Raw genomic sequence first — 17454 nt, 5'->3', positions numbered from 1 at the left:
ATTTCATCTAAATAACTTTCTCCTGAAAGAGATACAATGCCTTTCTTAAGAAGCAAGACTAAGTCACAATTTCCATCTTTACTAACCTATTTCGAAAGCATGAATCATCCTTTTCTTGATAATTCAAACAAAATAGTAGAAATCTTTAACTCATCATTTGCCAGACAACATTTCAATAAAGACTCGGATTTTATAGAAATTTCGGCAGCACCTCCCCTAAAACTTGGACTTTGCCACCCGGTTCGGGTCCAAACTAAACCGTTTCGCAATCCTTTTCAACAGCCCAGTTTCCAAAATCAGTTCAAGGCAAGCCAAAATCCAACAGTCATCTCAATTTCATATTTCAAGAAAACCGTTTCAACATCAAATCATTATCAGCCGAATAAACTCATTTGTAAAGCTTTAAAGAAAAGGTTCAGCAACAATCATTTATCAAAAGCCAGATCATTTAAAGCCAGCCAGGCTGAAATCAATAGTGTATTCTATTTTGCACATTCTCAAGAAAATCCATTCAACTCAAATCAATCCCCAACGGATTCAACTCGATCTCAAAGCTTCAAAAAAATTAATGTCAAAAGCATTTCGTTTCACAAAGCCACACAACAGTCGAGTTAAACCAACACCCATAATCATACAAAACAACCAAACCATACATAGGACTGATACAATCACCAAATACACATCCTCACATCAGTACCCATATGTAATAATTCCAATATACAAAATATAGTTTTCGAAAAGCGCCCCTACCTCAAAACGCAAATCCATAATCCAAATGCCCCACAGAGTCCTTTCCGCCTCAACCCGAACTGACGGCAACCAAAACCCCAGCTCCCAGTCACGTTCGCAATAACCATAGCAACACTAATCGCAACATACAATAATCAGGACTCGACCCCACGTTATCAAAACTCGTATTCATTAACCGTACACAACAGAATACTGACGCGAGGCTCTCGAAATAGGAATACTTACTGAAACTAAGAACGGCTGAACTGGACCGCAGTGCCCTCTGAACCGGTTGGACGGTGACCCCGACAGCCACCTCCAGCGGCTGTGGCGACCCGACTCCGGCAACGGTGACTGAAACCAACATGCCGCAACAATAAAACTCCAGAATCTCACAAGAAACAAAAACCAAATTCGAAACCCTTACCGGCATTGGATCTCGACGGCGGCAGAGGCGTTTTCCGGTGACGGCCGCGGGGGTCTCAAGTGGAAGAGACGGCCAGAAGCTCTGGTGTGGTTCCGGCAGCCACAACCACTTCTCCGGCAGCCATAAACACAGAGGCGCAGCTCCCCTTTCCAACAACGTCACCTGCGGCGGTGGCCGGTGCAGCAGTGACGTTTTCCGGCGGCAGAAGCTTACCGGCGCACCCCATGAGCAGCGACAAGGTTCCCAACGGCAGCTGGGCTTCACGGTGGCAGAGTAGGCATGACTGGCAACGGCGCGGCTGGAGGTCACGGCGCATACGACGGCGACACGGATGGACTCCGACGCAGTGGTTGGACCTCAGCTCGGTCTCAGATCTGTTCTCTCCTTCGTGCGTCTCCCTTGCTCTCAGCCTGGCTCGGCGACTCGCGGATGGACCAAATGACGGCGGTACGGGGACGGTGGTGCGACGGCGAGACGTGGGTCGACGGCAGGGAGTGGCGGCACGTTCTCTCCTCTCTTCCCTTGCGTGACAGCCCTCAAGGCGTGGCACGACGACACGGCAAGATGGGACGGCAGCGTTGAGCAGGACGGCGGCGTGATGGCGGGTTCGACGGTGACCATTTGAGCGGTGGCTTCCTCACTCTCCTCTGCCGCACTCAGCCTCTCTCTCTCTCTCTCTCTGCTATAGCTTCTTTCTTTCATGGAAATCAAAGGAAACTGTGTATTGCCGCTGCTTGTTAGAAAGGAGGGCTGTAGCAGTTTGGGGAAATCGGGTAGGGTTTTTAGGGTTAGGGTAAAATTAGGTTCAATGGTAATTTTGTAATTTCAAATAAAAGTAGAGGTAACATAGTAATTAGGAACAAATTTTAATCCAACAAAATTAATGTATAGAAATACTATTTGCTCCTCAATTTCACACTTTATTTTCAATAAAATGTCCAATCCAAAATTTAGAAATAATATAATTAATTTCTTTATTTTCCAAAACAGCAATATCAATATATTAAAATATTGATTATTTAGTCCATATCATATAAAATCCTTATTATTTCATAACTATCAACTTTATAATTTAAATATAGAAAATAACCCAATAATTATAAAATTGGATAATAATCATAACTCGTCTCAAATCCAATAAATCAAAAATTGCCTTAATTATCTCTGATAAAATAATTTCTAAAATTAAGGCTATAAATAACTATATGATTTGAGACTTGATCATAATAAGACTTCTCAAAAGTTCTGGGTCTTACATCCTACCCACCTTATAAAAATTTTTGCCCTCGAAAATTGATACAAAATGAAAGAATTTCCATAACAGTTCACCCTTGAACACATTTAAGGAAGAAGCAAAAATATCCCAAAATATAAACATATATACGATTTTCAAATACTTTGATTGTCATATGCATGAGGGTGCAAAGGTAGGAGTGTGATTGCAAGGCGAACGTTACAAGGTAGGCTCAATGCAAAAGATAACATGGGTCAATCATGTGATAGTAGGGCAAAGCATCAAAGGCTATAAAACAGGATGGGGCTAAAACGACGTACTCAACATTCGCACACTAATCTCATATCAACCTCAAAGTTTCAACTTTCCAACTCCATCAAGCACTTTACAAACCCCAAATTCGATCACAAGCCTGGCAACCACAAACCCGTTCGCAAGGAACAAAACGCCCACAACTCATACGTTGCACACCTACCGCTTCAACTTCCATATACACATATCACGTCTTAACTAACGCATCGCGTTACTACGTCTACAAGTCGCACATGATCTCAAAACAATTCTCGAGTCTACTCAGAAGAATGCAAGATCTTAGAAAGGAGAGACAATTGTCAAAGATACTACTCAAAGGTTTGAAAGAGTATATGTAATTCCAGATAAACAAGGATGTTCAAGCAATGAAGTTTGCTAGACACAATACAATTGACAACTTCAAAGATAACCCTTGGATCAAAGAAGTTCAACAGGATCAATAGGAAGGAAACCATCGCATCCGTTTGAAACAAACTCAAGCCGAGTCGAAGAAGTATAAGGTTTACATTAAAGAACACCTCAGACCCAAGACAAAGCTCACAGAACTCAAGAGCACGATTACAATTACCTTTGAATACATTGTTCATGAAAGAGTCGAAAACTTGCGGGAAAATCACCTCGCAGTCTAAAAGAAAACTTAAGCAACAAATATCCTTCAAGAGCGTAACAAAAGCATAAATGTGGCTTTACTTCAATACAATTTCATGTTGAAGTAGATTTTGTAGAGTTCCAAAAACAAATGCACACAACTTTGGCTAAGAGCTAAAATATTTCCTCAAATATCTTAGAAGGATAATTAGATGCACAACTTAGCCAAAAGCAGTTCATAAAAAACTCAGAAGTAAACAAATGCTTGTTCAAAATTCTTAAAATTTCATATTCAAACAAGCATGTATAACATTTATAACAAGTACGAAAGAGGAAGTTAAACTCTTTTTAGAAAAGAAACTCAGAAGTAAAAATTTGCTTACAATTTGGTAAAGGAAATAAGTGGTGCGTTACAAACGAACCGGTTTCCGCTAAACAAGAAAACTTTCCAAAACTTCATTTAAAACAGCGTATGCCAACTTTAAATTAACTTCGTCAAAATTGAACAATGGTTTCAATCTCAATCAAGCAACAGAAAATAAATTCCGTTTAGAATTTCTTCAAAGAGAATTCAAAACTTCCTTGAAAGTTCAAAACAAGACTCCAAAAGTATACTTGAAATCACCATTTCAAAAGGATATTCAAGAATATTAGGATGTACTTAAGAAGGAGTCAAGCCATACAAGAAAGAATCTTAAACCAAAGTAGTTCAAACAAGATCCACTAAACATGAAACATCAAACAAATTTTCAATTGATTCAAAAGAATACAAAAGTCATAGGAAAGTACAACCCAATAATTAGTAATTTTCCAAGGATAAATCTTTGACAAAAAACTCTTGTAAAGACAATGAGAGAATAAACGATGAACTATTTATGAAACGAATCAAATTGACTCATATAAGAATGAGATTCACCAGAGAAAGGAAAGTTGAGATTGATTGTAGTGTTCCCAAAAGGTAGATATATAATTAAAAACATAATCACGTATGACATTCATAGAGATGAAAAGCTTAAGAAGGAGCGAGTTCGCTCATAAGAAGAAAGCCATGAGTCTAACATTTTCAAAAGAACAACAATGGCATAAGCCATGTAGTATGCTAAATCAAACTCTAATCAAAGTGAATTAAGTAAAGTTTATCAAACGAAACTCAACCGAGACAAAAGGGGTAAATTCTTTCTTTTCAAAATTTTGAAAAATATTCAAATACATGATCAAATGAAGATGTGCATTGGAGCTATAGTAGAATTACTAGAAAGTCAAATTGTAATTCAAAGTAAATGCAGTTCTGTAAACCGGTAAAAGTATAGGCAAGGTATTAGAAAGAAATAGTTGTTAAACTGTATAAATAATTTCAAAAAGTATATATCTAATCAACAGCAATTTATAAAACCTCAAAATTGGCTGTGATCACTGTCAAGTAAGAGAAAAACTGAATTAACAATTTCTCGAAGAATGGACTCAGAACCCGGAGTTAAAAGTCACAGCACATTAAGACAAGTTCAAGCTTATATCAAAGAATACTTGAATCAAGAAGAAGTCAAACAGAGGAAGATAGATGCAACAATGATCTTAAACCAGCATATACACTTAATGTCAAACAAGAATGCATATCGATAGAGGAATAGAGTTGAAAAATCAAACTACTTTTCAAAAGGACTAGAAAACAAGAACTTCACGTTAGGATATAAAGAACAGGTCGACTCGAACAAAAATTCAAGACACACAACTGAATTGCCTCGAGAAATAGTTTCTAACGTTCCCAAAACCCGCAATTCGCTTTACTCAAAACTAGTACGTCATCTATGATAACCCATTAGTGCTCTCATATATATAATTCACTTGTATTAAGCCGGCCAAACTTAATACCAAGAATTATGCAATGCAAGACTAACAGCGTTAACCAATAGATCGTCATGTGCATAAAGCTCTAATTCTCGTCTTTCGACAAGACCTAATACATGACAAACGCTCAGAGCATGCAACTGAAGCATAGTCAGTCCATTCCTCAGGCTCTACAGGAAGAACTGCTCTGATACCATGATGTAACACCCTAACTACCAAAGCTCACGCTTCCGGCTGCGCAACTCTGATAGCTCGGACATTACGACGACTTTTATACTATTTAATACTAAAATATGAGCCTGTTTGAAACTTTAAACCGCAATGCCGCTCCCAAAAATACTTTCGTTATACAACATACATCCGTACATACAATACACTTTCAAAAACTCATAAAGATTACATCCATATGTATATACATATACATATATAAATAATATTACAAGCATTACCCAATACAATTCCTATCCCTCTTACAGAATATATTAAGATAAAGGCGAGGGTACAATAAACCATAACTAAAACAAATCAGAGCATCACAACAACAATTAAATAAGCTCTTCGTAACTTCTGCGCCCATATCCTGAAAGGGGAAAAAATGTAGGGGGGTGAGAACATCATCCTCAAAAGGGTTCTCAGTAGAGGATTTTTGGGAATTACCGTAATAGGATACGTGAAGATAAACAGTATCAGTGATTAATAACCGTCTTATGCCTCTTTTCAAAAACAACGGTTTACAATAAAATTAAAGTCGGAAATCTTTTCTAAAAGAGGAACCGTTCAATTCTCAAAAACCCAAAAGTCTTTCAAAAAGGTTTAACCATGCTGAACCAAATATCCTTTCACATTTTTTCCAAATCAGAAACACAAAATCGAAACCAACCATCGGTCCATCTCAATCCAACCACGGTCCTAGGCCCAAACAATCCAACCATCAACCAAATCACCACAATCCAACAGAGTCCCAGTAGCAAACACAAATAGGAAGATGCAAGCACAAACAAACATTTATTGCAAGTAGAACAATTAGCAATTAATCACATAGGCACACCAAGTATAATATGCACACCCAAACAATGTCACATAGATGCATATGATGCATGCCTGTCCCTAGTGGCTGATGATATCATTTGTCGGTTATATAGCCTACCCGACACGTCCTGGTAGCTAACCATGGACAGAAACACCCCTCGCGGAGCAAGTAGGTTTGAGCTACAACCCCATTGCTACGACCCGCTCAACCCAGAGCTAGTGGAACAACCACTACTGCGGCTACTACCCAGGCGGGTGTTTAAAAGCTCAACCTGGAGCGAGTGGAATCACCACTACTACCGTTACTACCCAGGCGTCACAATCTCTGACCTGGAGCAAGTGGGACGAACCACAACCCTTGCTACTACCCAGGTATCTCAAGCATATATTCATTCAGTCCCAGCCATGGATCAACATCCATCTCAGCCATCCGGCTTAAATTTATAATTCATAGTCGGCCATACGGCCCATAACTCATTCGGCAATCAGCCATAAATCAATATCATACATAGCCATTCCGGCTCACGGTTCAATCCAGAACCAGCCAACGTTCATAATCATACACAACCATTCTGGCCCATAACAAAACAGCACTTCCACCATTCAACATCATTAAACTCATAAAATCGGCATTTAAGCCATAAATCACTTTTTCTCAATTCATTTCACTTTGAAATCAAGTTTCAACTCTTTTCAGCCTTGGCTTCAGAAATCTCATTTCTCAAATCATCTCAGGCTCATAAGCCAAGTTTACTCAAAGTGAGTTCCCTTTTTAAAACAAAGCCACTCTCGGCATTCTCTTTCCAAAACTTTCAAAACCATGGCAAGTTAAGGATTTATTTCAAAGTATTCAAAATCACCCATACAACAATGGGATTTTATAACAAGAGTTTCTCGGCAGAGTCCCAAGTCCTTAGGGGAGAATAACATAACTCATTTCGCCAAGTTCATTTAAATTCATTAAAAACATTGGCTTCCTGATTTGAGTAATAAAATAGGATCTAAGCCAAATCGAGTTACGTAATCATTTACTTCTTTCAAAGCCGTTTCCTTTACTTAGACAAAACCAACTTCAACCCCCATGATAAATTCTAAAGCGTTTCAACTGTTCAAAATTGCCTTAGTCTTGCAAGAATTCAGAATTCAAAAAGTACTTAAAACCTTTCTCAAAACATTTCAAAATGAAACTTGTCATTAGACATTCAAGTTCTTTCAAAGTCATTGAAATCTCTTTAATTGAAACCCCCAAGTCAAATTCAAAGGCTTAAACCCTTTTCACATTCAAACAGCTTTAAAACACAAATTTCATCTAAATAACTTTCTCCTGAAAGAGATACAATGCCTTTCTTAAGAAGCAAGACTAAGTCACAATTTCCATCTTTACTAACCTATTTCGAAAGCATGAATCATCCTTTTCTTGATAATTCAAATAAAATAGTAGAAATCTTTAACTCATCATTTGCCAAACAACATTTCAATAAAGACTCGGATTTTATAGAAATTTCGGCAGCACCTCCCCTAAAACTTGGACTTTGCCACCCGGTTGGGGTCTAAACTAAACCGTTTCACAATCCTTTTCAACAGCCCAGTTTCCAAAATCAGTTAAAGGCAAGCCAAAATCCAACAGTCATCTCAATTTCATATTTCAAGAAAACCGTTTCAACATCAAATCATTATCAGCCGAATAAACTCATTTCTAAAGCTTTAAAGAAAAGGTTCAGCAACAATCATTTATCAAAAGCCAGATCATTTAAAGCCAGCCAGGCTGAAATCAAGAGTGTATTCTATTTTACACATTCTCAAGAAAATCCATTCAACTCAAATCAATCCCCAACAGATTCAACTCTATCTCAAAGCTTTAAAAGAATCAATGTCAAAAGCATTTCGTTTCACAAAGCCACACAACAGTCGAGTTAAACCAACACCCATAATCATACAAAACAACCAAACCATACATAGGACTGATACAATCACCAAATACACATCCTCACATCAGTATCCATATGTAATAATTCCAATATACAAAATATAGTTTTCGGAAAGCGCCCCTACCTCAAAACACAAATCCATAACCCAAACGCCTCACAGAGTCCTTTCCACCTCAACCCGAACTGACGGCAACCAAAACCTCAGCTCCCAGTCACGTTCGCAATAACCATAGCAACACTAATCGCAACATACAATAATCAGGACTCGACCCCACGTTATCAAAACTCGTATTCATTAACCGTGAACAACAGAATACTAACGCGAGGCTCTCGAAATAGGAATACTTACCGAAACTAAGAACGGCTGAACCAGACCGCAGTGCCCTCTGAACCGGTTGGACGGTGGCCCCGGCAGCCACCTCCAGCGGCTGCGGCGACCCGACTCCGGCAACGGTGACTAAAACCAACATGCCACAACAATAAAACTCTAGAATCTCACAAGAAATGAAAACCAAATTCGAAACTCTTACCGGCATTGGATCTCGACAGCGGCAGAGGCGTTTTCCGGCGACGGCAGCGGGGGTCTCAAGTGGAAGAGACGGCCAGAAGCTCTGGTGTGGTTCCGGCAGCCACAACCACTTCTCCGGCAGCCATAAACACAGAGGCGCAGCTCCCCTTTCCAACAACGTCACCTGCGGCGGTGGCCGGTGCAGCAGTGACGTTTTCCGGTGGCAGAGGCTTACCGGCGCACCCCATGAGCAGCGACAAGGTTCCCAACAGCAGCTGGGCTTCACGGTGGCAGAGTAGGCACGACTGGCAACGGCGCGGCTGGAGGACACGGCGCGTACGACGGTGACGCGGATGGACTCCGACGCGGTGGTTGGACCTCAGCTCGGTCTCAGATCTGTTCTCTCCTTCGCGCGTCTCCCTTGCTCTCAGCCTGGCTCGGCGACTCGCGGATAGACCGAATGACGGCGGTACGGGGATGGCGGTGCGACGGCGAGACGTGGGTCAACGACAGGGAGCGGCGGCACGTTCTCTCCTCTCTTCCCTTGCGTGACAGCCCTCAAGGCGTGGCACGACGACGCGGCAAGATGGGACGGCAGCATTGAGCAGGACGGCGGCGCGATGGCGGGTTCGACGGTGACCATTTGAGCGGTGGCTTCCTCACTCTCCTCTGCCGCACTCAGCCTCTCTCTCTCTCTCTCTCTGCTATAGCTTCTTTCTTTCATGGAAATCAAAGGAAACTGTGTATTGCCGCTGCTTGTTAGAAAGGAGGGCTGTAGCAGTTTGGGGAAACCGGGTCAGGGGAACCGGGTAGGGTTTTTAGGGTTAGGGTAAAATTTGGTTCAATGGTAATTTTGTAATTTCAAATAAAAGTAGAGGTAACATAGTAATTAGGAACAAATTTTAATCCAACAAAATTAATGTATAGAAATACTATTTGCTCCTCAATTTCACACTTTATTTTCAATAAAATGTCCAATCCAAAATTTAGAAATAATATAATTAATTTCTCTATTTTCCAAAACAGCAATATCAATATATTAAAATATTGATTATTTAGTCCATATCATATAAAATCCTTATTATTTCATAACTATCAACTTTATAATTTAAATATAGAAAATAACCCAATAATTATAAAATTGGATAATAATCATAACTCGTCTCAAATCCAATAAATCAAAAATTGCCTTAATTATCTCTGATAAAATAATTTCTAAAATTAAGGCTATAAATAACTATATGATTTGAGACTTGATCATAATAAGACTTCTCAAAAGTTCTGGGTCTTACATCCTACCCACCTTATAAAAATTTTCGCCCTCGAAAATTGATACAAAATGAAAGAATTTCCATAACAGTTCACCCTTGAACACATTTAAGGAAGAAGCAAAAATATCCCAAAATATAAACATATATACGATTTTCAAATACTTTGATTGTCATATGCATGAGGGTGCAAAGGTAGGAGTGTGATTGCAAGGCGAACGTTACAAGGTAGGCTCAATGCAAAAGATAACATGGGTCAATCATGTGATAGTAGGGCAAAGCATCAAAGGCTATAAAACAGGATGGGGCTAAAACGACGTACTCAACATTCGCACACTAATCTCATATCAACCTCAAAGTTTCAACTTTTCAACTCCATCAAGCACTTTACAAACCCCAAATTCGATCACAAGCCTGGCAACCACAAACCCGTTCGCAAGGAACAAAACGCCCACAACTCATACGTTGCACACCTACCGCTTCAACTTCCATATACACATATCACGTCTTAACTAACGCATCGCGTTACTACGTCTACAAGTCGCACATGATCTCAAAACAATTCTCGAGTCTACTCAGAAGAATGCAAGATCTTAGAAAGGAGAGACAATTGTCAAAGATACTACTCAAAGGTTTGAAAGAGTATATGTAATTCCAGATAAACAAGGATGTTCAAGCAATGAAGTTTGCTAGACACAATACAATTGACAACTTCAAAGATAACCCTTGGATCAAAGAAGTTCAACAGGATCAATAGGAAGGAAACCATCGCATCAGTTTGAAACAAACTCAAGCCGAGTCGAAGAAGTATAAGGTTTACATTAAAGAACACCTCAGACCCAAGACAAAGCTCACAGAACTCAAGAGCACGATTACAATTACCTTTGAATACATTGTTCATGAAAGAGTCGAAAACTTGCGAGAAAATCACCTCGCAGTCTAAAAGAAAACTTAAGCAACAAATATCCTTCAAGAGCGTAACAAAATATATATGTGGCTTTACTTCAATACAATTTCATGTTGAAGTAGATTTTGTAGAGTTCTAAAAACAAATGCACACAACTTTGGCTAAGAGCTAAAATATTTCCTCAAATATCTTAGAAGGATAATTAGATGCACAACTTAGCCAAAAGCAGTTCATAAAAAACTCGGAAGTAAACAAATGCTTGTTCAAAATTCTTAAAATTTCATATTCAAACAAGCATGTATAACATTTATAACAAGTACGAAAGAGGAAGTTAAACTCTTTTTAGAAAAGAAACTCAGAAGTAAAAATTTGCTTACAATTTGGTAAAGGAAATAAGTGGTGCGTTACAAACGAACCGGTTTCCGCTAAACAAGAAAACTTTCCAAAACTTCATTTAAAACAGCGTATGCCAACTTTAAATTAACTTCGTCAAAATTGAACAATGGTTTCAATCTCAATCAAGCAACAGAAAATAAATTCCGTTTAGAATTTCTTCAAAGAGAATTCAAAACTTCCTTGAAAGTTCAAAACAAGACTCCAAAAGTATACTTGAAATCACCATTTCAAAAGGATATTCAAGAATATTAGGATGTACTTAAGAAGGAGTCAAGCCATACAAGAAAGAATCTTAAACCAAAGTAGTTCAAACAAGATCCACTAAACATGAAACATCAAACAAGTTTTCAATTGATTCAAAAGAATACAAAAGTCATAGGAAAGTACAACCCAATAATTAGTAATTTTCCAAGGATAAATCTTTGACAAAAAACTCTTGTAAAGACAATGAGAGAATAAACGATGAACTATTTATGAAACGAATCAAATTGACTCATATAAGAATGAGATTCACCAGAGAAAGGAAAGTTGAGATTGATTGTAGTGTTCCCAAAAGGTAGATATATAATTAAAAACATAATCACGTATGACATTCATAGAGATGAAAAGCTTAAGAAGGAGCGAGTTCGCTCATAAGAAGAAAGCCATAAGTCCAACATTTTCAAAAGAACAACAATGGCATAAGCCATGTAGTATGCTAAATCAAACTCTAATCAAAGTGAATTAAGTAAAGTTTATCAAACGAAACTCAACCGAGACAAAAGGGGTAAATTCTTTCTTTTCAAAATTTTGAAAAATATTCAAATACATGATCAAATGAAGATGTGCATTGGAGCTATAGTAGAATTACTAGAAATTCAAATTGTAATTCAAAGTAAATGCAGTTCTGTAAACCGGTAAAAGTACAGGCAAGGTATTAGAAAGAAATAGTTGTTAAACTGTATAAATAATTTCAAAGTCTCATATATAGGAAAGTATATATCTAATCAACAGCAATTTATAAAACCTCAAAATTGGCTGTGATCACTGTCAAGTAAGAGAAAAACTGAATCAACAATTTCTCGAAGAATGGACTCAGAACCCGGAGTTAAAAGTCACAGCACATTAAGACAAGTTCAAGGTTATATCAAAGAATACTTGAATCAAGAAGAAGTCAAACAGAGGAAGACAGATGCAACAGTGATCTTAAACCAGCATATACACTTAAGGTCAAACAAGAATGCATATCGATAGAGGAATAGAGTTGAAAAATCAAACTACTTTTCAAAAGGACTAGCAAACAAGAACTTCACGTTAGGATATAAAGAACAGGTCGACTCGAACAAAAATTCAAGACACACAACTAAATAGCCTCGAGAAATAGTTTCTAACGTTCCCAAAACCCGCAATTTGCTTTACTCAAAACTAGTACGTCATCTATGATAACCCATTAGTGCTCTCATATACATAATTCACTTGTATTAAGCCGGCCAAACTTAATACCAAGAATTATGCAATGCAAGACTAACAGCGTTAACCAATAGATCGTCATGTGCATAAAGCTCTAATTCTCGTCTTTCGACAAGACCTAATACATGACAAACGCTCAGAGCATGCAACTGAAGCATAGTCAGTCCATTCCTCAGGCTCTACAGGAAGAACTGATCTGATACCATAATGTAACACCCTAACTACCAAAGATCACGCATCCGGCTGCGCAACTCTGATAGCTCGGACATTACGACGACTTTTATACTATTTAATACTAAAATATGAGCCTGTTTGAAACTTTAAACCGCAATGCCGCTCCCAAAAATACTTTCGTTATACAACATACATCCGTACATACAATACACTTTCAAAAACTCATAAAGATTACATCCATATGTATATATATATATATATACATATATAAATAATATTACAAGCATTACCCAATACAATTCCTATCCCTCTTACAGAATATATTAAGATAAAGGCGAGGGTACAATAAACCATAACTAAAACAAATCAGAGCATCACAACAACAATTAAATAAGCTCTTCGTAACTTCTGCGCCCATATCCTGAAAGGGAAAAAAATGTAGGGGGGTGAGAACATCATCCTCAAAAGGATTCTCAGTAGAGGATTTTTTGGGAATTACCGTAATAGGATACGTGAAGATAAACAGTATCAGTGATTAATAACCGTCTTATGCCTCTTTTCAAAAACAACGATTTACAATAAAAGTAAAGTCGGAAATCTTTTCTAAAAGAGGAACCGTTCAATTCTCAAAAACCCAAAAGTCTTTCAAAAAGGTTTAGCCATACTGAACCAAATAGCCTTTCACATTTTTTCCAAATCAGAAACACAAAATCGAAACCAACCATCGGTCCATCTCAATCCAACCACGGTCTTAGGCCCAAACAATCCAACCATCAACCAAATCACCACAATCCAACAGAGTCCCAGTAGCAAACACAAATAGGAAGATGCAAGCACAAACAAACATTTATTGCAAGTAGAACAATTAGCAATTAATCACATAGGCACACCAAGTATAATATGCACACCCAAACAATGTCACATAGATGCATATGATGCATGCCTGTCCCTAGTGGCTGATGATATCATCTGTCGGTTATATAGCCAACCCGACACGTCCTGGTAGCTAACCATGGACAGAAACACCCCTCGTGGAGCAAGTAGGTTTGAGCTACAACTCCATTGCTACTACCCGCTCAACCCAGAGCTGGTGGAACAACCACTACTGCGGCTACTACCCAGGCGGGTGTTTAAAAGCTCAACCTGGAGCGAGTGGAATCACCACTACTACCGCTACTACCCAGGTATCTCAAGCATATATTCATTCAGTCCCAGCCATGGATCAACATCCATCTCAGCCATCCGACTTAAATTCATAATTCATAGTCGGCCATACGGCCCATAACTCATTCGGCAATCAGCCATAAATCAATATCATACATAGCCATTCCGGCTCACGGTTCAATCCAGAACCAGCCAATGTTCATAATCATACACAGCCATTCTGGCCCATAACAAAACAGCACTTCCACCATTCAACATCATTAAACTCATAAAATCGGCATTTAAGCCATAAATCACTTTTTCTCAATTCATTTCACTTTGAAATCAAGTTTCAACTCTTTTCAGCCTTGGCTTTAGAAATCTCATTTCTCAAATCATCTCAGGCTCATAAGCCAAGTTTACTCAAAGTGAGTTCCCTTTTTAAAACAAAGCCACTCTCGGCATTCTCTTTCCAAAACTTCCAAAACCATGGCAAGTTAAGGATTTATTTCAAAGTATTCAAAATCACCCATACAACAATGGGATTTTATAACAAGAGTTTCTCGGCAGAGTCCCAAGTCCTTAGGGGAGAATAACATAACTCATTTTGCCAAGTTCATTTAAATTCATTAAAAACATTGGCTTCCTGACTTGAGTAATAAAATAGGATCTAAGCCAAATCGAGTCACGTAATCATTTACTTTTTTCAAAGCCGTTTCCTTTACTTAGGCAAAACCAACTTCAACCCCCATGATAAATTCTAAAGCGTTTCAATTGTTCAAAAATGCCTTAGTCTTGCAAGAATTCCGAATTCAAAAAGTACTTAAAACCTTTCTCAAAACATTTCAAAATGAAACTTGTCATTAGACATTCAAGTTCTTTCAAAGTCATTGAAATCTCTTTAATTGAAACCCCCAAGTCAAATTCAAAGGCTTAAACCTTTTTCACATTCAAACAGCTTTAAAACACAAATTTCATCTAAATAACTTTCTCCGGAAAGAGATACAATGCCTTTCTTAAGAAGCAAGACTAAGTCACAATTTCCATCTTTACTAACCAATTTCGAAAGCATGAATCATCCTTTTCTTGATAATTCAAATAAAATAGTAGAAATCTTTAACTCATCATTTGCCAAACAACATTTCAATAAAGACTCGAATTTTATAGAAATTTCGGCAGCACCTCCCCTAAAACTTGGACTTTGCCACCCGGTTCGGGTCTAAACTAAACCATTTCACAATCCTTTTCAACAGCCCAGTTTCCAAAATCAGTTCAAGGCAAGCCAAAATCCAACAGTCATCTCAATTCCATATTTCAAGAAAACCGTTTCAACATCAAATCATTATCAGCCGAATAAACTCATTTCTAAAGCTTTAAAGAAAAGGTTCAGCAACAATCATTTATCAAAAGCCAGATCATTTAAAGCCAGCCAGGCTGAAATCAAGAGTGTATTCTATTTTACACATTCTCAAGAAAATCCATTCAACTCAAATCAATCCCCAACGGATTCAACTCGATCTCAAAGCTTTAAAAGAATCAATGTCAAAAGCATTTCGTTTCACAAAGCCACACAACAGTCGAGTTAAACCAACACCCATAATCATACAAAACAACCAAACCATACATAGGACTGATACAATCACCAAATACACATCCTCACATCAGTACCCATATGTAATAATTTCAATATACAAAATATAGTTTTCGGAAAGCGCCCTTACCTCAAAACGCAAATCCATAATCCAAACGCCTCACAGAGTCCTTTCCGCCTCAACCCGAACTGACGGCAACCAAAACCTCAGCTCCCAGTCACGTTCACAATAACCCTAGCAACACTAATCGCAACATACAATAATCAGGACTCGACCCCACGTTATCAAAACTCGTATTCATTAACCGTACACAACAGAATACTAACGCGAGGCTCTCGAAATAGAAATACTTACTGAAACTAAGAACGACTGAACCAGACCGCAGTGCCCTCTGAACCGATTTGACGGTGGCCCCGGCAGCCACCTCCAGCGGCTGCGGCGACCCGACTCCGGCAACGGTGACTGAAACCAACATGCCGCAACAATAAAACTCCAGAATCTCACAAGAAACGAAAACTAAATTCGAAACCCTTACCGGCATTGGATCTCGACGGTGACAGAGGTGTTTTCCGATGACGGCAGCGGGGGTCTCAAGTGGTAGAGACGGCCAGAAGCTCCGGTGTGGTTCCGGCAGCCACAACCACTTCTCCGGCAGCCATAAACACAGAGGTGCAGCTCCCCTTTCCAACAGCGTCTCCTGCGGCGGTGGCCGGTGCAGTAGTGACGTTTTTTGGCGGCAGAGGCTTACCGGCGCACTCCATGAGCAGCGACAAGGTTCCCAATAGCAGCTGGGCTTCACGGTGGCAGAGTAGGCACGACTGGCAACGGCGCGGCTGGAGGTCACGGCGCGTACGACGGCGACGCGGATGGACTCCGACGCGGTGGTTGGACCTCAGCTCGGTCTCAGATCTGTTCTCTCCTTCGCGCGTCTCCCTTGCTCTCAGCCAGGCTCGGCGACTCGTGGATGGACCGAATGACGGCGGTACGGGGACGGTGGTGCGACGGCGAGACGTGGGTCGACGGCAGGGAGCGGCAGCACGTTCTCTCCTCTCTTCCCTTGCATGACAGCCTTCAAGGCGTGGCACAACGACGTGGCAAGATGGGACGACAGCGTTGAGCAGGACGGCGGCGCGATGGCGGGTTCAACGGTGACCATTTGAGCGGTGGCTTCCTCACTCTCCTCTGCCGCACTCAGCCTCTCTTTCTCTCTCTCTGCTTTAGCTTCTTTCTTTCATGGAAATCAAAGGAAACTGTGTATTGCCGCTGCTTGTTAGAAAGGAAGGCTGTAGCAGTTTGGGGAAACCGGGTCAGGGGAACCGGGTAGGATTTTTAGGGTTAGGGTAAAATTGGGTTCAATGGTAATTTTGTAATTTCAAATAAAAGTAGAGGTAACATAGTAATTAGGAACAAATTTTAATCCAACAAAATTAATGTATAGAAATACTATTTGCTCCTCAATTTCACACTTTATTTTCAATAAAATGTCCAATCCAAAATTTAGAAATAATATAATTAATTTCTCTATTTTCCAAAACAGCAATATCAATATATTAAAATATTGATTATTTAGTCCATATCATATAAAATCCTTATTATTTCATAACTATCAACTTTATAATTTAAATATAGAAAATAACCCAATAATTATAAAATTGGATAATAATCATAACTCGTCTCAAATCCAATAAATCAAAAATTGCCTTAATTATCTCTGATAAAATAATTTCTAAAATTAAGGCTATAAATAACTATATGATTTGAGACTTGATCATAATAAGACTTCTCAAAAGTTCTGGGTCTTACACTACTCACTCTCTCTCGCCACCTGAGTAATTTGCAGCTAAAAGCTAAATCCGTGTCATGCCTCTTTCTCACAGTTTTGGGTTATTAAGTTTCACACCTACAATTCTAGTTTATTGTAAATA

The sequence above is a fragment of the Arachis hypogaea genome, chromosome 12 (genome assembly GCF_003086295.3).
Source record: "Arachis hypogaea cultivar Tifrunner chromosome 12, arahy.Tifrunner.gnm2.J5K5, whole genome shotgun sequence".
NCBI lineage: Eukaryota > Viridiplantae > Streptophyta > Magnoliopsida > Fabales > Fabaceae > Arachis > Arachis hypogaea.
This window is presented reverse-complemented; position numbering follows the sequence as displayed.